Here is a 23,588-nt window from a genome sequence, read left to right as displayed (position 1 = left end):
TTGGGCCCTTTAAACCATCTTTCTTCTTGCACAAAGTCCTTTGCTTTGAGACCTCTAGTAGCTTGATCTGCAGGATTTTGTGCTGACTTGACAAACCTCCATTGTAATGAAGTAGTAGCATCCCGTATGAGTGTGAGAGCCAGTTTGCTACAAATCAATGTAGCTGAGCACTGTAGTGCTATTCGTCCAGAAAACCAACTTCTGTAGTGGATTTGAAGCTCTTGTCTTAGTATTTTTGTCTACTGTCTACTTCGGAGATGCTACTTCTTTTCTGTCCTCAGCAGTCCTTTTCAGCTGCAGCTAGGTGATGAAGCAGCTCTGAATAAGTGCACCATCATAATAAATTCTTCTATAGGTGCATTCAAATTCCCCTCTGGACACCAAAAGAAAACAAAGCAGATCTGCGTCCTCCTTAGGAACCCTCACTTGATAGAACATCGACTCTACATCTGCCATCATGGCTATTGGTTCTTCCCTAAATCTGGTAAGGACACCAATGAGTGTGTTTGTGAGGTTCGGACCTTGTAGCAATTGGCTGTTCAATTGCTGTTTTTCTTTGGGTGGTACACCCTGTGGTGTGGTATGTACCAGACTCTGTTGTCATTGCGAACAAACTGTTCGGGGAGGAACTTTAACTGCATATCCTTTGTCTATTATACTTTTCATGAAGCTACAGTAATCTTCAAGCAAACTTGAGTTCTTTTGAAGCTTTCTTTTCAGGTTAGCAGCACGCAGTTCGGCAACACCGATTATTTGGCATTTTGATTGCTTTATTTCTCAGGGGTAGTATTACATAGTAATGCCCATTCTCAAACTTAGTTCTTTTCCTGCACTGACTGCATGAACTGTTTGTCCTCCATAGACATTTCCTCTTTCTCATAATAGTGTCGCTCTGGGAAATCTATGTTGTACTGTTGAATCAACAATTTCTCTATCTCCACCACTGAGAGATGATTAACTGTATGATGTGGCAGTTTGGACTTTTCTGCAGTGTTGCGTTCTTTCTTGATGGGTCCATTCACCACCCAGCCCAGTGCAGTTTTCACAGCATAAAGTCCACCCTGTTGACTGTTTATGATGTACCATGGCTCCATTGCTTTTTAATTGTTGGCTCCAATCAGAAGGTCTACATTTGCATCAATAGCAGGTATGCTTACTTCGCTTAAGTACGGCCATTTTTTATGTGTTCTTGTTTGCGAATGTTCTTGCTTTGAACAGGGATACTGCTGTGTGTGAAGACTTTAGGTAGCTCATAATACTTTGTGTCTTCCAGTGCACGCACTTCCAAATCTGTGAAAATGAAACTGTTTACTAACTTCTGCTCTCCTGTTTTATTTTGACACATAGTGCTCAGTAGAATTTGAGTTGGCTTCCCTTTCAGGTTCAGTTTCCTTTGCAGTTCACCAGTATAAAAATGTAGCTGTACTTCCTGCATCTAAAAAAGCATATGTTTCTACGTATCTGTCACTCTTCTTTGACTTGACTTTTACTGGCACTATTGAAAGCACACAGTTATGTGGATGCTCTTTTATTTCACCGCGTGACTCTAGAGCATGATCCTTTTTTCAAAACAAACATGGTTTTTCTAAGGCGTTGAGGCTCTTGGGGGGACTGACTTGTTCCCTGCACACAATTTGAGGCCTTCTTTCCTCCATGCAAATGTTGGTTGCAAAGCTGCTCTTTATTAATCCTTTTTTAGGAGGATACTTTTCTTTCTGATTCCCCTTTGCTGTTACAACATTGCGATGGTCCAGTATTTCACCAAAGCCACCATGGCCACTTTAGCTTGACGGTCAATGAAGTCAACTAAATAAATGAATCTTGCTCTTACTCCTTGTCTCGCTTTGATGTCGTAAGCTTCTGATCGCCACCTTTCTTTCATCTAGAAGGGTAGTTTTGAAAGTATAACTCTCATATTGGTAGGATTGTCCATTTCCTACATGAACTCTCCATCTTCCATTGTATTCCAACAACCAATCAGGAACAGAGCATATGCACTCAAAGCTTTACCATCATCAGACTTGATCTGAGGCCACTTTAAAGCTTTATCAATATAAGCACTAGCAATGATTAGCTCATCTCCATAATGCCTTTGGAGCAATCGTTTTGCTTCCTCGAAACCTCTGCTTGATGGCATATATTCACAGCTTCTTACAATCTCTTGTGGCTATCCAGCGGTGTACTGTTCTAGGTAATATAACTTGTCTTTTTCATTGTCTATCTTGTGTTCTATGGTATGTTCAAAGGACCTGATGAAAGATTTGAAAGTCAGTGGATCACCAGTAAACACTTGGATGTCTTTACTTGGAAGCTGAATTTGTCTTTGCTGTTTCACAAGTAATTTAGTCATTTTGTCAAAGTCATTTTGCTTCTGCATAATTTGAATAATGTTGTCATCTGTTTGACGATTATTACTGTGGCCTGTGGCTCTTGATGTGTCAAATGGTGGTGCAAGTAACACTGGATTTGAGATGGCCTTCATTTGAGTTTTTTCCACGGATAAATGACTTTGTGAATCATTACTCAGCTCTGTTTTCAGCTCTGAATGCTTCTGGTGGATTCCCCTTCTTGGCTTAGATTGTGCGCTGCTTCTGCCGTCATCTGATCGTTCATACTCTTTCAGGACCTTTAATTTAGCATTGCTTTCTACAAGAGTTGTTCTATTTCAAGTTCCTCCATTTTTGCTCTGAGCTGCATTTTTTCAATTTCAAGTTGTTGATTCTTCTTTAGCTTTGTTCTCGTGTGCAAGCTGATGATACTGAGGAGGAAAATGATCCACTTCTAACATCGGAATCATGCTTTTTCGTTTCACTCTTGTTTGCAGATACCTGTGAGGCACTGTCGTGAGGACTAACATCATCCTCCATATCAACATTGTCTTTTTGGCCATTTTTATCACCAACAGCAGCTATCCAGTTTTCATTTTTCTTTTCAAAATCTCTCAGGGAGTCCAATTTAGGCTGAAACCAATTTTGTTGATCTGCAATCTTTTCATCTTCAGGCTAAAGAACTTGAACTTGCAAATTTAACTCAGTAAATTTGGTTAGCAATTGTGCAAAGTCAAGTTGCATCAACTCTTGTACATTCTGCAGATTTTCTTCAGCAATCATCAGCTTTTCAATGGCTTTGCTTTTACTGGTAAGAGCAGATAATTTCGCTCTTCTTATCCAATGCGTCGGTGAAGCTTCTCTTCTAACGCTCTTTCAGTGGGTTTAGGCGCCCTCTTGTGTTCAGAAAGTGTCCTCTCCCTATTCAGCCATCTTAAAGGGATCGTTCACCCAAAAATCTAAATTATGACATTAATAACTCACCTTCATGTTGTTCCAAACCAGTAAAACCTCCATTTATCTTCGGAACACAGTTTAACCCTCTGGAGTCGATTAATGCGTATACGCGTTATGAGTCATTTTCTCCTGATAACCCCGAAAAGAACTTAATTTGCACTTTCAGTTTTAATCGTACAGATAAGATCAATACATCAATCGAATCTGTAAAATGATTACTTTGTTGGATACAGACATAATAACAACAAAACTTTGTGAACTTATAAAATAAAGATGACAAACAAGGTGTGCTGTCTGCAGCCTTTGTCTGCGCTGATCTTCATTTACAAACACATCATTAAAATGAACTGTAACTCCATGAATACTCAACGAAGAGACATGAGAGAGATATCTATAGAAAGCTTGACATGTCTACTTTTAAACTAAACAAGTGCTGCCGAATACAAATATTATGTGATAAAGTAATCCATATGAAAACAAGGCGATGTCCGTTTTTCACGTCTCCCTTCATTATATCTAATGTGACCACGTCCCCGCGCTGAACGTGCTATTCAGATTCAAACTGAAGCGCGCGGCTTGAATACACCCATAACAGAAGAAAAAGCAGCGAAACTGTTCTTCAAGTTTTTATTTTACTGTTTGCTTTGCGATTAGAGGAATAAGACATAATTCACCCCAAAAAGATGTGATGTGGTTGAGGATTTGAGAAATGGATTTCCTCAGATAAAAAAATGAAGCACTTTATTCAGCAGAGATCATAAACATGAGTAATTCTATTTTTATTTATTTATATACTTGTACTAGTTTTCACATAACCTGTAAACATTTTACTAGTTAGACTTTTTCCAAAGACTTTTTCCACACTATAATTCCTGATTAAATGTATAATCAAGTGAAATATTATGAAGTTTCAATAACAATATACAATACTATACCATTCAAAAGCTTGATGTAAATAATATAAGTTTAACAAAGAAAGATTACTAACAAATGTAAAAACAATGCTGTTCTTTCAATTTATTCCCCCTAAAAAACCTGAAAAATATTCTCAGCTCTTTTCAACATTAATAAATAATAATAATAATAATAATAATGATAATAATAATAACAAAAAATGTTTTTTTTTCTGTAGAAAATAAGATTGTTAAAAGGATTTCTGAAGGATTGTGTGACTGGAGTAATGATGCAAAAACATTAGTTTGATTTTTCCTAATAACTGTTTAACTGCTCCCCAAGTGGATATTAAATTATGTTGTGGGATAATTAAATATATTATAAATATACTACAAACATAAAATTATATAGATTTATTTTGTCCTCACATTCTTTCTTGTAACACCTCCCTCTCAGTGGCACACAGCTGACTTAAAGGCTCATTATCCAGCTCATTATACAGCCCATTATGTGGCTCATTATACAGCTCATTATGCAGCCCATTATGCAGGCCTTTGTCTTCTCAGGTGTAAATCACAATGATATTCATGATAGTTGAAGCCTACTCGCATATGACTTTTACCAACAAAAAGTGTATTAGAAAATTTAAATCAATATATTGTTTTCTGTAAGTGAGTAAACAAGAGGATTTTCACATAATTTAGAAAGAAAAATTCTAGGCTACAAGCTCCAGTTCTCAAAAATCCTGGGAACCATTGTTCTTTATGTGTTTTATGGCCTTATTCAAGTGTTTTAAAATTTTTAGTTTTTCACTAACCACGCATTAACGGTTAACCCTCTGGAGTCTAAGGGTATTTTTGGGGCCTGGAGAAGTTTTGTCATGCCCCGACATTTGTGCTTTTTTCAGTACTTATAAATATCTAAATGAGTAAAGTCTAATCTTACTGTAATCAGCACAAACTGGGCTATAATAATATGTGAAATGCATGTATGTACATGATTGTGTTTTTGAGAAAAAAAAATGTTATGCGTGGTTAGTGAAAACTAAAAATATTAAAACACTTGAATAAGGCAAAAAAAAAAAAAAAAAACACACACACATAAAGAACAATGGTTCCCGGGATTTTTGAGAACTGGATCTTGTAGCCTAGAATTTTTTTTTCTAAATCATGTGAAAATCATCTTGTTTACTCACAGAAAACAATATATTGATTTAAATTTTCTAAGACACTTTTTGTTGGTAAAAGTTGAAGAACAGTTTTCACTGCTTTTTCTTCTGTTATGGGTGTATTCAAGCCGTGCGCTTCAGTTTGAATCTGAATAGCACGTTCAGCGTGGGGGCGTGGTCACATATGGATTACTTTATCACAGAATATTTGTTTTTCGGCAGCACTTGTTTAGTTTAAAAGTAGACATGTCAAGCTTTCTATAGATATATCTCTCATGTCTCTTCAGAGCTACAGTTCATTTTAATGACGTGTTTGACCATGACGATCAGCGCAGACAAAGGCTGCAGACAGCACACCTTGTTTTTTATCTTTATTTTATAAGTGCAAAAAGTTTTGTTGTTATTATGTCTGTATCCAAAAAAAGTATACCCTTTACAGATTCGATTGATGTATTGCCCTTATCTGTACGATTAAAACTGAAAGTGTAATTTAAGTTCTTTTCGGGTTATCAGGAGAAAATGACTCATAACGCGTATCCGCGTTAATCGACTCCTTCAAACGTATTTTATAATGTTAATTTAAATAATACTTATAGTAATTTAAAAATGTGGTAGCATTGGATCTGGACAGGAAGGATAACTCTGGGAGGGGTGTGTCGCGATTCTGCCTTCTCACATCGCTATACAGGTTCGTGGACCTGCGTATCGAGATTTCGGTTTCATATAGCATATCGTTACAGCCCTAGTCAGTGTACTGCTTGAGTAAATTAATTACTCCGGGATATTGGTTTGTTTTAACTCAGAGGGAGTGTCAGCCACATTAAAAGTTAACAGCTTAAGTCATTTGTGGATTAATGCGTATTGGAGACACGAACCATATAAAACGATTCAGTTCGATTTGGTGAACTGGTTCAAGAAGATCCAGTTACATCGAATGATTCGTTCGCGAACCGGATATAACAAACTGATTTGTTTTGAACTCTCTCACAACAGACATGGAAGAGAAGACAATGCTGAATAAAGTCTAAGTTTTTGCTATTTTTGGACCAAAATGTATTTTCGATGCTTCAAAATATTCTAACTGACCCTCTGATGTCACATGGACTACTTTGATGATGTTTTTCTTACCTTTGTGGACATGGACGGTATACCGTACACACAGTTTCAATGGAGGGACTGAGAGATCTCGGACTAAATCTAAAATAGCTTAAAGGGGGGGGTGAAATGCTATTTCATGCATACTGAGTTTTTTGCACTGTTAAAGAGTTGGATTCCCATGCTAAACATGGACAAAGTTTCAAAAATTAAGTTGTACGTTTGAAGGAGTATTTTTGTTCCAAAAAAACCTCTTCCGGTTTGTCACAAGTTTCGGAAAGTTTTTTTCGAGTATGGCTCTGTGTGACGTTAGATGGAGCGGAACTTCCTTATATGGGTCCTGAGGCACTTCTGCCGGAAGAGCGCGCGCTCCCGTATAGCAGAGCACTGAGAGGCTGAGCACAGCCTGATCAGAACGAGAGCGTCGCGAAAAGTCACAAAAGAAGTGTGTTTTTGGTTGCCAGGGCAAGACAACCCTGCACAGATTAACAAAAGAGAAACAGCATTAAGGGACCAGTGGATGGAGTTTATTTTTACAGAGCATCAACGGAGTTGTGCAAGTGTTTTTGTTTGTTCCCTGCATTTCGGATTGCACATCGTTTATTTCTTAAGGATAATGCAGTCCCAACGGAAAAGGGTCACGATCATGTGTTGGAACCACATGCGGTGAGTAAAACTGCTTCAAATATCTCTGTTGTTAACTTAGCTATCAGCGCGTAAGCACATCAAGTAAACAACATGCGATGTTGTCATCAAACTGCACTTTCCTCATGTACAGCTTAAAAAAAAAAAAAAAAAAAAAAGACGACATAAAGTGGAACTTAGTCATTTTCCAAAACCGCTAAGCAAATATATACAGTTTCAGTACATACCACATAGCATACCGCCTTTGCTGATGCTGCTCTTGTTAAATTTCAGCCTCTGGATCTATGTCACAGCTTCCACATGCTCTCAACTCAAAAGCCTACTGGCGCTCGTGATTCTTTAGCTCCGCCCACACGTCAAGCCTCTAGGCGCTCGTGTTTTTCCGGGAAAAATCGGTACAGACTATCTTTCTCTTATAAATATAATAAAAATAAAGACTTTTTGGAGTTATGAAGGATGCAGTACTACTCTATAGGTACTCAAGATTAACAGGATATTGAGTGAAAACCAGCATTTCACCCCCCCTTTAATAAATTTGTTTTTTTTTTTCTCAAAATATCTTTTTTAACTGTTTTGTAAAACAATTTTAGTACAATAAACAAAACCGTCAAGTTAAATAAACTTCAATATGTAAGTTTTGGGAGACTCCATTACTCAATTAAATTGAGGCAACGAGTTTACTCAATCAATTTAGTTAATTCAACTTATTAGGGTTTTCAGTGTACAATATATAAAACCGTCAAGTTAAATAAACTTCAATATGTAAGTTTTGGGAGACTCCATTACTCAGTTAAACTGAGGCAACGAGTTTACTCAATCAATTTAGTTCAGTCAACTTATTAGGTTTTTCAGTGGGTCTAGCGAGTTAAGCAGTAACTTTAGCTGCCATGTTCTTTCTCTCAAAGGAAAACGATTGGGCCACTTCATCAAATACTTAAGTTGTCGTTTCAATAATCATCTCAAAATCACGTACCACAAGGATTTAAATTAACATATTTCACTTGTAGAAATCATGCAAAACAACTTTAAATCTACATAATTCTAGTCACCGAACATAGTGTTTTTCAAAACAGACCAAAAGGACGAATTTTGTAACCCACCAATCAGTGCTTTTGTTCTTTTGTTGCTAGGCAGAATTCCTCCCATGGCCAATCACATTAAAGGAAGAATAGAGTGATGTTGAGCTTTTCCAAAGGATTACTCATGATTTTGAGCTCACAACACTTGAAATCTTAAGTTTATGCATTTTGAAGTTAAATTAGTTAAATTAACTCCAAAATGCTAAATTTTAATGTTTAGTCAACATTACTTGATTTTTTTTTAAGTCAAGGCAACATTAGGGTTTACAGTGAAGGTCTTTGCTTAAAGCTATCAAGGTATTAGGACTGCTTGGTTGTTGAGGCTTATCTAGTGTCCAGTATTATATCGTTCTAGACCTGCCGTTGCATATACTTGAGTAGCCCCTTAAGTCTGCTTGGTTTTGTTTTCAATGCAAATTGCTAATGTTCCTTCAAAAATCAAAATGATTTACAAAGTAAGGTTTGACTGTGTTGTATCTGTGCATGTGCTTTAACTAAGAAAGAGTATGTATGTAAACAGGTAATTTACCACAGCTAAATTAGGAAAATTGAAATTTCCTTGGAAGTGCTTGAATTTTACTTTGGAAGGTGTAAGAACCCTGGTGTACTATTCTCTGAACAACAGGGGGCGACGAGGAGTTTTCATCCTCTAAAACCATCGGAATCACCAGTGAGAAGTTATTGGCTGCATCCGAAACTTTAGGCTGCTGACTCACTGAGTATCAGACAATGACTTACAGGCAGCGTCTTTTGCACAAAGTCACCTCATGAACTGATTTTGGACAGGCTTCTGAGGCAAAATAATGGTATACAGCATGATCTACAGCTAAATATAGAAAGTTTGGTGATGACTAAATGGATATTTCGAATAAAACGAACCAAAAAAAAAAAATTCAATACAATAAATAGGGCCTGCTATTTTCGCCCGCTGGAGAGAACACTCTTTGCTGCTGTAACTACAGGGGCCTGCTGTTCTATCCCCCAGCGAGGGATGAACACCCCTCGAAAAAGAAAGGGGCCTGTTGTTTTTTTCCCGCTGGATAGAATACCATTTGCTGCTTTAACTGCTGGGGCCTGCTGCATCCCCAGCAGGGGATGAACACCCCTCACTACTTAAATTAAAGAGGAGCCAGCTATTCTCTCCCTCCTTTTGAGGGGAGAATACCCCTCTGCTAGCCAGTAGGCTGCATTAAGAATATATCAATAACATTGTCTTTTCTCTTTTGCAGGAATAGAACAAGGATGGTTTTGGGGGGGTTCTTCTTCAGGCAGTATTAACTCTCAGTATGTTTGGGGGGTTAATGTTTAAGCTCTTGTATGTTCAATTAATTTGGGAGTAAGAACCCACATAAGGAACCATACCGCCAAAGATAAATTGTGTTCAATAAACTCAAGTAACTTGCCAAAGTGGTCCTGTCTGAACTAGTCTAGATACTTTATTACAAATACCAGTTACCTTAAGGGTCAGTGGGGAGCTTATTGAGACCACAGCTCTGATACATTCTGGGGCAGCAGAGAAAGTTAATTGATTCTGAATTCTCCAAGACTCATAATATTCCCCTTGTTCCATGTGAATCTCATTTGGCAGTGACAGCATTAGACGGATGTCCTCTGGGCTCCAGGCGGATTCAGTCCATCACAGTGGATTTATCACTGCGCACAGGAGCCCTTCACACTAAGACTATCCATCTATTTGTGATTCAGTCCCCTCAAACTCCCATTATCCTGGGACCTCCTGGCTCGAAAAGCATAGCCTGTGTATCTCCTAGCCAAACAACCAGAGTCTGAAGCCATGAAATCATAGATCGAGGAGGAATTAACAAAGGGCTTCATTAGACCATCCACATCACCTGCTTTAGCCGAATTTTTCTTAGTTAAAAAGAAGGATGGAGGACTTTGTCTGCCTCTCACACACTTAACTTGATTTGCTCTGATGTGGACAAATGGCTGCTTTCAAATCCTGGAGCTAAAGCAATTTACAGAAGTGCTACCGCCAAGAGCACAGAACTGTGGAGTAAGACTAGCTGGTTGACTTTGGCTTCAGAGTTAGTAGCTGCTTGTGCCATGCTCAACAAGGTGGAATTCATTTTATGATGCTGTGGCAACAATAGTTGAAATATCAATGACTGACTTGAGTACCATATCTCCAATCATTTAGAGCAGGGTTGTCAAACTCATTTAAGGTTGAGGGCCGGATCGGAGAAAGTGTCGCCTTGTTTGGACCGAAATACCTTTTTGTTAAACTCTAGTTTGCTTACAATTACATTAATTTTAACCATACAAACTACAATATAATTTACAATAATTTATATATGTATGTGTGTGTATATATATATATATATATATATATATATATATATATATATATATATATATATATATTAGGGGTGGCACGGTTCAACTTTTTCACGGTTCGGTATGTGCTTATGGAAAAATATTGGACTATATAAATTAAAGATTATTCTTTATTAAAGTTATAAAAGCTTTTTAATCAAGAGCAGTGAGTGATTACAGTGGCCTGCATTCTGCCGGCTATGTCCGCTGCAGGATACTTACCAAGGCGGGCATTTTGACATAATTTTTGTCTGAATTTGTCCATTTAAACACAATACTTCAGAGAGATCTTATATTTTGCGCGCATTCTGAGGCGCGGGTTTGCGCGCTTCGGATGAGCGCATGCACAATTCTTCTCACTGCGCGCGCAAGCTCGCGTCCTTAGTCTCTTAAATGTTTAAACTGACAAAGCTTAAATGAGTTTAGTGTAAATACATACTAACGTGTGCTGTTCAGGTCTCATCTGTGCGCGCGCGCTTTCAGCACCCGGATGATGACAGAATAAATGACTGCTCATATTCATTCACATTGAACAAGACTGAAAGGGTTTGTCCAGAGTTTTTTTTTTTTCTCATCGCTATTGTTGTAATGTCTGGGAATCCAGAATGCGCATCCATCAACAGAAACATATATTAACTGCTATTTATAGCATACCATATTACAGATGGTTATATATCTATAGGTCAAAAATCACATAGTGGTGTACACCTTTCATATAATGTACATAGAGGGAATATTTCACTCATTCTAATATCTGTATCTGTTTTTTGCAGCCAATCAAAACACGATTTGCATCCGTCTTGGAAAGCATGATGCAATACTGGCAGCTGTCACACTTCCTATTTTCAAACTGCGATGGTTGAGAGACCAGAGCAAGAAAGAGATGCTATCAAAGGAATGCTGGCAGCAGAGTGTCACAAGCTCATCCCTCGCCCTGGCCCTGTTCAGCAAGCAACCAAGATGCCTGTGTCTCCGACAACACCAGACTCAAGCTCCTACTGTATATTGTGCAGGATTTTTCTGTTTTGAGGAGGCTGATCATACCTTCAGCACTGTGGAAACTAAGGTAATGACCTACTTGAGAACAGCCGAAACAGGGATGGAGATTCTTAAACAATTTCCCACAATAAAGGAAATTCTACTCCATCTACTCCATCCAGTGCACCCATTGAGAGACTTTTCAGCCTGGGAAGTACTGTCTCCAAAGAGGAACAAGCTGTCTGACCAAAGGTTTGAGAGAAGACTTCTAATGCGGTACAACCACTGGTTTAAAGGGTAAAACTCAACTTAAACTTTCATTCAGGTCCTTGCTAGTAAGCACCTTTTGTTGTTTCAAATAAATAAGCACACATTTGTTATTCAAATATTTGTTTGTAAAAAATAATGGTTAGTTTAGTAGCCACAGTGTCATTTCTGTTATATCTTAGAACACTAATTTTATGCATTATAAAATGCATTACATTGTATTGCTACGAAAAATGCTGTTTTTTTGTTTGTTTGTTTTTACATTTTATGGACATATACAACATTAGATTTTGCACTTTGAATACACACAGCTTATTTTACATAAGTTGGTTAGATGCAACTCTTAATTTGTGGTTAGGTTGAAAATTGCTCATAGATTTCATTTTTACACAGCATTTATTTATTTATTTTTTTATATGCATATAATTTATGGTTGTCAATAATAGCAGTTTATAGGTTTATCAGTTTATCAGTTTTTTTGGTGCTGATTTTCTCGAAATTGATTCTGAATAATTCAGATTGCTTTTATTTATTTCAAAATGTTTTGTGTTATGTTGTTCATTGTTGATAGTTTTCATAGCTGTGAAAAGAGCATTTTTAAGGGCTCAACACAACAGCTTTTATGATGCAGAAGCCACTTTAGTTTTTTATTCGGAATATATTATTCAACTTGTTTTATTTATTTCAGAAATCCTTGTGATATATTCAGTTTGTGCTGGTCTGAATTAAATAAAATAGTGTTTAAAAATTACTTTCTGTTTAAGTCAGTTTTCTGTTTGTATACCATAATGCATGAAAGGGCATAAATGGGAACATTAAAGAACGTGCTTTAAAAAAGTAACTAAAAAGTTACTTTTAACAGTAATGCATTACTTTTTGGTGTAAGTAATAAACAAAGTAATTTAGTTACTTTTTGAATGAAGTAACCAGTAACTGTAACTAGTTACTATTTCTTAGTAACTAGCACAACACTGTTCATATGTGACACAGATCGGATCTGTTCTATGTCAGAGTAAACAGGATGAAATATACATTTCAGTCAGTTTGCAAATTGTCCCTTTGCTCCACCTGGCGGTAGTTTCATGAACAACTTCAACATGCAACTGACTTGCAGTTAATGCCGTGGCCCTGCAGCGGTGGTAATAGGCATTTTGGTTGGCTACCTACTGTACATACTCTGAAAGTTATCTCTTTTTTTGGAAACGAAAACTGAGTTAATCCACTTACATTCCCTTAAACATACCCAGGTATGTCACATAACCTGCTTTCTGACATACTCCATGAGAATTTACAATCTTGTGCAACACAAATACTGAGCCATAAACAATTTAGTACGAAGGATACAAAACTTGACAAACTGTACCGGTGGGCAGTGTTTCCACCACTAGAAAGTATTGGCTGCTCCACTGAACACCCTCTCTTCACAGGCACATGGCTGGGTTTTGGTAGATTATCCTTGATGCATTTTTTTCTTTTTCTATGAACATCAGATTAAGAAAAAGATTTAGGACATTTTAATATACAGCCCACATTGGGCCAGATTTATTAAGTGCCATCCCGCTTTTAACAGGTTAAACTACTGTCAAGATTTACTAAAGGCACACAAAAAGTGTTGACAATTATTTTAGTGTCTGACTTTTCAGACACAAAATTTACCGGAGGAGAGTATTTAAATAAATCACACAGTGTGATTTACTTCAGTTTGCGGTATTTACTGCAGCCAGATGGTGTGTTTCCTTCATTAAACTGTAGTGGTGGCAAAGTGTCATTTCTCCATAATATGAAGATATAATAAAATATTTACAAAAATGTGAGGGTGTACTCACTTGTGTGAGATACTGTATACAGCAGCCTTATAATGCAGGGTTTTAATATTCAAAGATAATGTCCTAAGGTCAGGGGGAACCGATAACTTTACACAGCAGACGTTTTAATTTGGTATTGTCTAGTGCTTTTACGTGAACCACAACTTGAACATGAAAATAGAAATGCCAGTAAATAATTCACATTTTGAATTCCCGATTTCATTCCAAAATATAAACATAATTCTTGGTATATTTTATGTTTTCAGAAATATTTTACCTGCTGCCAGATTTTGTGTTTCCATCATTAAAATGCAGTGGTGAATTCATAGACTGATCACTCTTCATTGACACACAGCTTGGCTCCGCTGATCCTTTTCTCTTATACTGGACTGAACTGTAACTGTTAAGAGATACAGTAGCTTTATTAAGCAGATTTTATAATATTCAAACAGGATGTCCAAAGGTCAGTGAGAACAGAATAATTACATATAGAGTAGAAGTGTAAATATGTATCCTGTACCAAGCACTTTTGTGTTAACAGTACCTTGAACATCAAAACATCTGATGAAAATATAAATACCAGCACATGATCAACACAATATTTCCTGTCTTAGTTTACAATTTGTATGTAATACAATTAGCAAATTTTTGCAGAAATATTTTACCTGCTGCCAGATTTTGTGTTTCCATCATTAAAATGCAGTGGTGAATTCATAGACTGATCACTCTTCATTGACACACAGCTTGGCTCCGCTGATCCTTTTCTCTTACACTGGACTGAACTGTAACTGTTTAGAGATGCAGTAGCTTTATTAAGCAGATTTTATAATATTCAAACAGGATGTCCAAAGGTCAGTGAGAACAGAATAATTACATATAGAGTAGAAGTGTAAATATGTATCCTGTACCAAGCACTTTTGTGTTAACAGTACCTTAAACATCAAAACATCTGATGAAAATATAAATACCAGCACATGATCCACACAATATTTCCTGTCTTACAATCTTAGATATATACACTCGTCTTGGGGTTCTAAGCATGCGTCAACACCGCTGCCATCTTGGTACAGGGTTCTTGTCATGGGAGGTAACTAGGTAATGCTGCGATCTCTGCCTGTATGGATGTTCAGACAAAAGAAATCTAAAATCCAGACAGCAAGGGATTACATTTCAAATGTGAGAATGTTTTATGATATTGAATCATAAAACAAATTTATATACACATCTAACAAACATACTTAGTGTACACTTCAATTTTTGCACATAATATACCTAAACATACAAAACTGCCTATTGTAATATACCTGCACACACAATTGTCAATTTGTATATTGTCATTCCTTACCTTTTTATTTGTATTTTTTATAATAATAATAATAATAATAATAATATTTTTATTATATTATTTTTTTATTATTTTTTATTATTTTATTATACCTGACAATAAAGCTCATTCTGATTCTGAATGTTACAAAATTATATTTCTGGTAACATTGGTTTGTTTCAGCCCTTGGTTAACGACTGCAGCTAATCCATGCTAGTTACCGTCTCCGGTTACTATCGTAACCTCGGTTCCCTGAGAGGCGGGAACGAGACATTACGTCAGCTAAGACGTATATGGGAACTCTTCCCTTCTCCACTTTCACTGAAATCTTATTGGCTAACGCCAGCTGGGGACAGCTGGCCAATTGACGCGAAGCATGCAAATACTGGCGGGTAAGCGTGCAGTATAAAATGCATGGGCGCGAAAATCACGACTGAACGCTAGCACAGCTGATCAAACAGCGACCACGGCGGCTAACGTAATGTCTCATTCCCGCCTCTCAGGGAACCGAGGTTACGATAGTAACCGGAGACGTTCCCTCTCGAGGCGGTAACTCAACATTACGTCAGCTAAGACGTATATGGGAACTGTATAAAATCCCGCCGTGAGAGCAGTGAAGATACGCCCTGAACGGAGTCAATCACCCTCACACAAGCAGTACAGTTCTAGCCAATGGCCGTGTCGCTAAGAGTGCTTGCATCTGCTAGGCGGAACTAGGCCAATGAGACATCTGCTCCGACCCTAACAAAATATGCATAACTTCAAGCAATATATCGAAATCTGCACTAACCAGGGCAGACACAAAGCAATAAGCAAGCAAGCAAGCAAGCAACTTTATTTATATAGCACATTTTTAAACAACAGACGCTGCCCCAAAGTGCTTTACAAAATTAATAATATAAAATTAATTAATAACAATAAGAACTCAAGTTAAACAGAGTCGACGGCGTTTGCGGTGACTGCTGCATAAACCATTTAAACCATAACACAGAGTTAGCAGCCATGGTAACTACTGTATAGCTGGTTATAACAGCTTTAATGAATAAAACTTAACTCACCGAAAAACATGTGACGCTACAGAGGGTACATCCAGCTTGTAAAAACCTGGCGATTGTGTTCTGGGAAGACCAGCCAGCAGCAAAACATAAATACTGGACAGACATACCTCTAGACCAGGCCCATCAGGAAGCATTTATAATGTCCTCGCAGAATGAGCTCTGATGTTGAGGGGGTAATCCTTCCCCTGGCATTTGATAGCGTCCACGATCCAGTGAGAAAGTCTCTGTTTAGAAACAGCACGTCCCTTATTACATCCACCAAGCACACGAACAGCTGGTCCGACTGACGAAAGGCGGCCGAGCAACTCATATACATCCGTAAAACCCTAACAGGGTCCCGGCGCTCTGAGTATCAGTGTCTCGCGAGGCTGACGGCTCAACAGATAAGGCGGGCAGGGAAACAAAACGGTGTATTGAATGACTTCGAAACGAAACCCGGTCTCGGCCGGAGAGTGACATTACAGTCGCCAGGCCCGAAACCAATGCAATATCGTTCACCAAACACTCACGAAATTCTCCAAGGCACTTCGCTGAGGCGAGAGCAAGAGGCAAGGCAGTCTTCAGGGAAGCTCCTTAACCGCAATCGAAGCTAATGGCTCGAACGGTAATAAGAGATAGAGCCCTCAAAACTAGAGCGAAATCCCACGGCGGCACGGAGGGCGGCCATGAAGCACACAATCTACTTGCTCCCCTGAGAAAACTGAATACCAGAGCGTGCTTACCGATCGTTTACCCGTAACCGGGGAACGAAAGCGGCAATAGCGGTCACATACACCTTCAGCGTGGATGGTTTCAAACTCCCGCTATCCAACTGTGCTGTAGAAAGCGCAAAACATCCGACACGGAACAGGTCCCCGGGTCAATATAAATGTTCTCGCACCATTTTGTGAAAACTCACCACTTCTGCTCGTAGCAGTGAATGTTTGATGATGCTCGCGTCTCAGTAAGTGTGTTTAGCACTCGTCAGTGCAGAGTGTCCCGCTCATTAGGGTCCCCGCAGCGGCCACACATGAAGGTTCCACAGCTCGGGGCTGGGGTGCTATATTGTGCCATTCGCCTGAGACAGCAGGTCCTGCTTGAGGGGGATTCGCCATGGGGAGCCATCAGTAACTCTCTCAGGTCCGCGAACCAGGGCTGATTCGGCCAGTTCGGGGCCACGAGTATAACTGATGCTTTCTCCTCCCTGATTTTGCACAACACAGGCAGAATCTTCACAGGAGGGAATGTGTAAGCCTGGCTTCCGGCCAGCGCGATGTCAGAGCATCTCCCAGCAGGGGGGAGTGAGATAGCAAACGTGTTCTCGCTCGTGGCAAACAATCCACTTCCTCCCTCCCAAATCATTAGATCTGATCTTGGGTGAAGCCAACATCTCCTTAAGGAATCCCGTTCCTCAAAAGCATGCTCACTCCACGGTTCAAAGTACCGGGGATGTGCGACGCTCCTATGGAGATTAAGTGTCGGTCCGCCCACAACAGGAAACTCGCTGCCTGTTTGAATAGAGCTCTGGAGCGCACGCCGCCCTGGCGATTTATGTACGAGACCACAGACCTGTTGTCGGTTTGAATCAGTACATGTTTCCGCTCCAATTTCGACCGAAAGGCTTGCAGGGATATTAGGACACCGCTTCCATTATTCCAAACGGTTTTGTGTCACCTTCTCTGTGACTCCGACCACAGGCCCAGACACACTGCTCCCCGGCCTAGATCGTGTTCGCAGAGAAAAGAACTCCTGGGCTGAACATATCCGGGCTGTTCCACGGTCTCAGAGTGCTGACGCAACTGTGAATGACCGTAAGTGCTTGTGGACCGAAGACCACGCCCTCGGCGGAACTCGAGTTACAGCCAAAACTGTAGCGGCCGCAATGTAGCAGACCCAGATGGCACACTGAAGAAGCCGCCGCCATCAGTCCCATAAGCCTCTGAAATTCCCTTAGTGCAAACGACTTGCCCAGTCAGAAACTGCGCAGAGTCGATGAAATGCTCTAGAGAGAGATGGGCTTGTATCGCCATCGAGTCCAAACATATTACCAGATATGTTACAGTCCGACTCGTAAAAACATGCTCTTCTGCATATTCACACGCAGTCCCAGCGTATCCAAACGGCGAAGCATTGTTTCCACATGACTGATAGCACATCTCTTGAGTGGGCTAAAATCAGCCAATCGTCCAGATAATTCAACATTCGCATTCCGCTCGATCTGAGGGGAAATTTCGCTCTATCGCTCTCTCTCGAGCAGACTGAGAACTTCCTGTCGCAGAACAGGACGGTTTTGGGGCAAAGTCAGTGACGGGACCACGCCATTGAAGCGGGGAGGTCTGCGTTTGAATTGGAGAGAATATCCGTCGTGAATTATTCCCAGTATCCACGGTGAAACGCCCGGGATAGCCCTCTTACCGTCCATGAGATGACACGGCGGACGCGTTACGTCTACAGCCACTGATGGCTTATTTTAATTAAGGCCCCGCCCCCGCGAGGCTGGAAGCACTGGCGGGAGGGCGGGCGCGTCGCGAAATGGTGTGACACTCTTGCGCCATCATGAGGCCATTATAATAATGGACTGTGGGTGGCTCTGCGCTGTTTGAGACAGGGCGAGTGACACAACGTTGGGTGCAAGAATTTGTATATATGCTTCTTTAGTACAATTTTTACTCACAAAAACATCATTTAAAACACATATAGCAATCGTCACCCACAGTGATGTGGGGGACATGATGCATGTGTCTTTGTGGTGTTGGCACTCTCGCTCCTTCGCGAGGCCATTATAATAATAGGTTGTGGCTCTGCACTGTTCTGAGACAGGGCGAGTGACACAGAGATGAGTGTAAGAGGAAGTAAAGCTCTTTAGTTGATTGTAACATGCTTTTATTGTGGAACTCACACAAACAGCATTCAAACAGACATAGCAATCGTCGCCCGAAGAAACATGGGGGACATGATGCATCTGAACATTGAGGGTGACACCGTGTTCATGTGGTGTTGGCACTCTCGCGAGGCCAGTATAATCATGGGTTGTGGCTCTGCACTGATCTGAGACAGGGCGAGTGACACAGAGATGAGTGTAAGAGGCAGTAAAGCTCTTTCGCTGATTGTATACCTGCTTTTATTGTGGAACTCACACAAACAGCATTCAAACAGACATAGCAATCGTCGCCCGAAGGAAATGGGGGACATGATGCATATGAACATGGCGCTTGGGGGCGGGGCCTCCCGCTCACTCACTCTTTCACCGTCAGGGAGACGGCTCGTATGGCGCGCTGGCTCTCTCTCGGCGCGGGGTCCTCAACTGACCCTGACGTTACCTTCCAGGTTCTTACCACTGCTGGTTTCGGCAGAAACGAGCATCCGGTTCAGAGCGGGGTGCCACTGCGGGTTATTTTAGCTGGTTTCAGAGCCTGGCCCGGTGCATAAGAATCTCGCAGAAGAAGACTGGGGTGAGCGACGGGGTATCACATGGCTCATACTTTGGCGCGCTTTCTGCGTCTCTGAGAATAGCTCCATGACGTCACCAAAGAGGCCGGAGGGAGCAACTGGAACGTTTAGGAGCGGCCTACGGTCCGCGTCTTTCAGGACAGCTAGGGTAAGCAATAGGTGCCTGTAAAGATGACCATGAGCTCCGTGAAACAGCTGAGCAGAGCGCTTAATAGCAATCAGCGCGAGATCAGTTGCCGCGTGCAGATCCTGATGACGTCAGCGCTACTGTGCCGCCGTTTGCCTGAAACACCTTGAGTATTGCCCTGGCAAAGAGCAGAAGCTGCATTCGCTCTTTCTAGACTGTGGTCCGGACCAAAAGCAGAGGGAGACGAGCACAGGTGTGTGGTAACAGTCTCCTAGACGGGGGGGGAGGGTTTCCGTCCCGTCCACGTGCGTGATATGGCCTTCGTAGCAGAGTGGGTGCGCGCCGATTGGGGTGCAGCCCACGATTTCACCACGAGCTCTTGCATGCCTAAATGCCATCTGGTAGCAGCTCGACTGGAGGAGCCACGAGTCTAGTTACCTATCACAGGCTCGTCATGTGCGTTGCAAGCGAGACTCAGCTCCGTGACGACCTTTCCGAAGACCCTGACGAGCTTCTCCTGGAGGTCTCAGGGCCCTCTTGGTCGGGGCGGTCCCACTGAGAGGCCCAAACCTTTTTCGACGTCGAAGCGACATGGAGTCGTTTTCCTCGCCAGCTCCGAAGAGGAGGAAGTTCGCGGAAGCTATAGTCCACCACGCCGACGTCAAACTCGTCTTCGGGCGCGGGAGGGCCCACCAGCGGCTCGCTGGCGGCAGTGGGCCTCATTCCCGCCGTCCTCCGAGCCACTCTGGCTCTGAGGGCGCGCACTGGCAGCTCGGTACAGTGGGCGTTTTTCAAGTGTTGTCCGTGTGAGAATCCCAAGCAGGTCACACAGAACTGGTGAAGGTCCGAATCTAGCATTAGCAGCCATCGGATGCGGAGAGGAAAAACAGGGTGAGTAGTCCTCTATTGCAACTTCCACGATGACTTAGATAAGACTTCTAGCGTGAAGAAAGAGATTCTGACGTAATTTTCGCGCCCATGCATTTTATACTGCACGCTTACCCGCCAGTATTTGCATGCTTCGCATCAATTGGCCAGCTGTCCCCAGCTGGCGTTAGCCAATAAGATTTCAGTGAAAGTGGAGAAGGGAAGAGTTCCCATATACGTCTTAGCGTTACCGCCTCGAGAGGGAACCATTAGTTTTTGACAGATAAGAAAACCGACAATGAACAGAATGTATTTATATCAATGTAATATGATTGTTTTTTTGTTTTTTTTTTGGTCTCTATTCAATAGTTTCTCTGACTGGCGCTCTGTAACACTACACTGATTTAAGGGGGTTCTGTATGAATGTGACTTTAGTACATACTTACCGTAATTCCTCAAATAAAAACCGGGGCCTTTATTTACCTGAACTGCAGAAGGTAACGGGCTTTTATTTGAAGCAGGCTTTTATTAGAGGCAAGCCTTTATTTCTAATTCCATGTGTTTGAAAAGTAATTGTTTTAAATAAACCGTTTTAAATTAAAAGCGATAGCGTTCCAGTGGACAGAGACCATAACATTAGCACAGAATCAGTTCAGAATCAATCACCAAAAAAATCAGTTTGGTTCAGACGCGCTGTGTCCGTCTGCTTCACTCTGAATCACGCATGCGCAGTATTATCAGCTCGGACGCGTCCGACAGAAACGGTTCTTGGTTCAGTATACTGGTGATCTGAAAACCGATGCAACCGGTTCTTGACTCGAGAACGAGAAACACTCCGGCAGTGGGCGTGTACATTCGTTATCTGGCTCTGCTGCACAAATTTTCCCCCCGCCTTTATTTAAGACCAGCCTTTATTTGTCCATGTTGACCACGCCCCCGGCCACTGTAAGAGGCCCTGTGTTTATTTGACTACCGGTTTTCATTTGAGGATTTACGGTATTTAATGTGGCAAACAAAGGTAATGCGGGGCTGGAATAAAGAAAAGATTGAACGGTCTTTAATTGGCACCTCAACTATCTAACTTTCACATGTTCCTCTCAAATTTGTGATTTGCTTCCACGTGCAAATTACTTTTGGTATCATATTTAATAAACCAATACAATTAAAATGTTTAAATTAACATGTATAGTCACACCATTGCAATTTTGAATGCAGTAGGCTAAGGTAAGTAGCGATAGTTCATTCGAAGTTTACTCAAGTGGAAGAATGAAGTGGAAGTTTAAACTTAGGCCTACTTTGCATTATATTTCGAAAAAGTAGATTATGTTAATATCAAAACCTTAAATTTTCTCTGGACTAAATGATAAATACATGTCTGACCGTTTTAACGAAAAGAAAAAAAAAAATTAAAATCGCATTCATGATGATTTATGGTGACTTTATTTATTATTATTATTATTATTATTATTTTTCAAATGCGTTATTTGAACATTACGTTTACAGTATGAAACAGAGTTAGAACACAACAATACTTTTAAGAATAACAAAATGTAAAGGGTAGAGACATAGAACACTTCAACAACTTCATAGCACAAAAAAATTGTTACATTAACAAAAAAGAAAAGGATAAAGAAAGAGGGCATTACTTAAATGAAAGGAATTCTAAACATTTAATAAAGTAAAAAGTTTGTAGGTCGTGCAAATTTTACAAGTTTTGAGCTTAATGGTGATTTTATTTCTGTTTGACCTTTGCCTACATTGAGGCTGATTCATTAAAGAGGAGGGGCTCCCCTGTTCCAAGATGGTGGCTCTATTGACGCATTTGTTCCAATGAACTGCAATAGCCAAGGCGACATCTAGTGTATATATCTATGGATTTGAAATGTTTTTGTAATACAATTAGCATATGTTTGCAGAAATATTTTACCTGCTGCCAGATTTTGTGTTTCCATCATTAAAATGCAGTGGTGAATTCATAGACTGATCACTCTTCATTGACACACAGCTTGGCTCCGCTGATCCTTTTCTCTTACACTGGACTGAACTGTAACTGTTAAGAGATACAGTAGCTTTATTAAGCAGATTTTATAATATTCAAACAGGTTGTCCAAAGGTCAGTGAGAACAGAATAATTACATATAGAGTAGAAGTGTAAATATGTATCCTGTACCAAGCACTTTTGTGTTAACAGTACCTTGAACATCAAAACATCTGATGAAAATATAAATACCAGCACATGATCAACACAATATTTCCTGTCTTAGTTTACAATGTGTATGTAATACAATTAGCAAATGTTTGCAGAAATATTGTACCTGCTGCCAGATTTTGTGTTTCCATCATTAAAATGCAGTGGTGAATTCATAGACTGATCACTCTTCATTGACACACAGCTTGGCTCCGCTGATCCTTTTCTCTTACACTGGACTGAACTGTAACTGTTAAGAGGAAAAGCTTCATGAATCCATGTATGTACTATAAGTTATTTTCTAGTTTATCATTTATGTGCCATTTTGAGTCTTTAAAGAGTACCTGATTCCTGGACAAAAGTCTCCTTCACTGGATGTCTGTGCATCGTCCATATTGGAGCTGCAAAGGTGGATCAGATGAGTCAGATCCCTCACACACCCATCCACAAAATGATCTACAGTTTATTCCACAGACACTGCTAAAGAAAATAACAATCAGAAACAGCTTTATTTTAACAACAAAATCATGTCATATTTTGTTGAGGCACACATGCGCTAAGATATATAAATAATTTTTTATTATTTTTTTATATATATATATATATAATCATTAAGCTAAAATGACTGAATTAGCCATGTTAATATTATTTTTAATATATTAACAACAGTGATGCCAACTGCTAGTTGTTTAAGTTCACATTATTACTTGGTTCTAGAATTACTGAGCTTTCATGATTATTTTCCTTTGTAAGTAACATGCTTTTTTATTATTTTTTAATTAAGATATTTTTGGAGAACTAAAGTGTAACAACAGTTTATACTGATAAACACATTTCACCTGTAGATGTAGTAGAAGTAGTATATTGGAAAACAATAAACTAACAAAATTTGAAGTGTTTGTTAATAAAGTAATAAACAAAAAAGTGCCTAAATTAATACTTCTGCAAATAAAAATGATTAACGCTAGTAAAACCCGGCCTTCTTCATTCGACCACAATTAGGCCTAGGCCTACTGTAAGTTCTCACATGCATATATGTCCAGTTT

The 23,588-nt window shown here is 39.9% G+C and overlaps 1 pseudogene; it reads right to left on the bottom strand.

Moving 5' to 3' along the window:
* LOC113058946 (NACHT, LRR and PYD domains-containing protein 12-like) overlaps nt 1-22,936 on the bottom strand; it is a 71,870-nt pseudogene extending 48,934 nt beyond the window's left edge.
* Nucleotides 22,937-23,588: the final 652 nt, after the last annotated feature.

The sequence above is a fragment of the Carassius auratus genome, chromosome 40, assembly GCF_003368295.1.
Source record: "Carassius auratus strain Wakin chromosome 40, ASM336829v1, whole genome shotgun sequence".
In the NCBI taxonomy this organism is placed as follows: Eukaryota; Metazoa; Chordata; class Actinopteri; order Cypriniformes; family Cyprinidae; genus Carassius; species Carassius auratus.
Note: the sequence above shows the minus strand (reverse complement) of the source record. Positions and strands in the feature narration are given on the sequence as shown.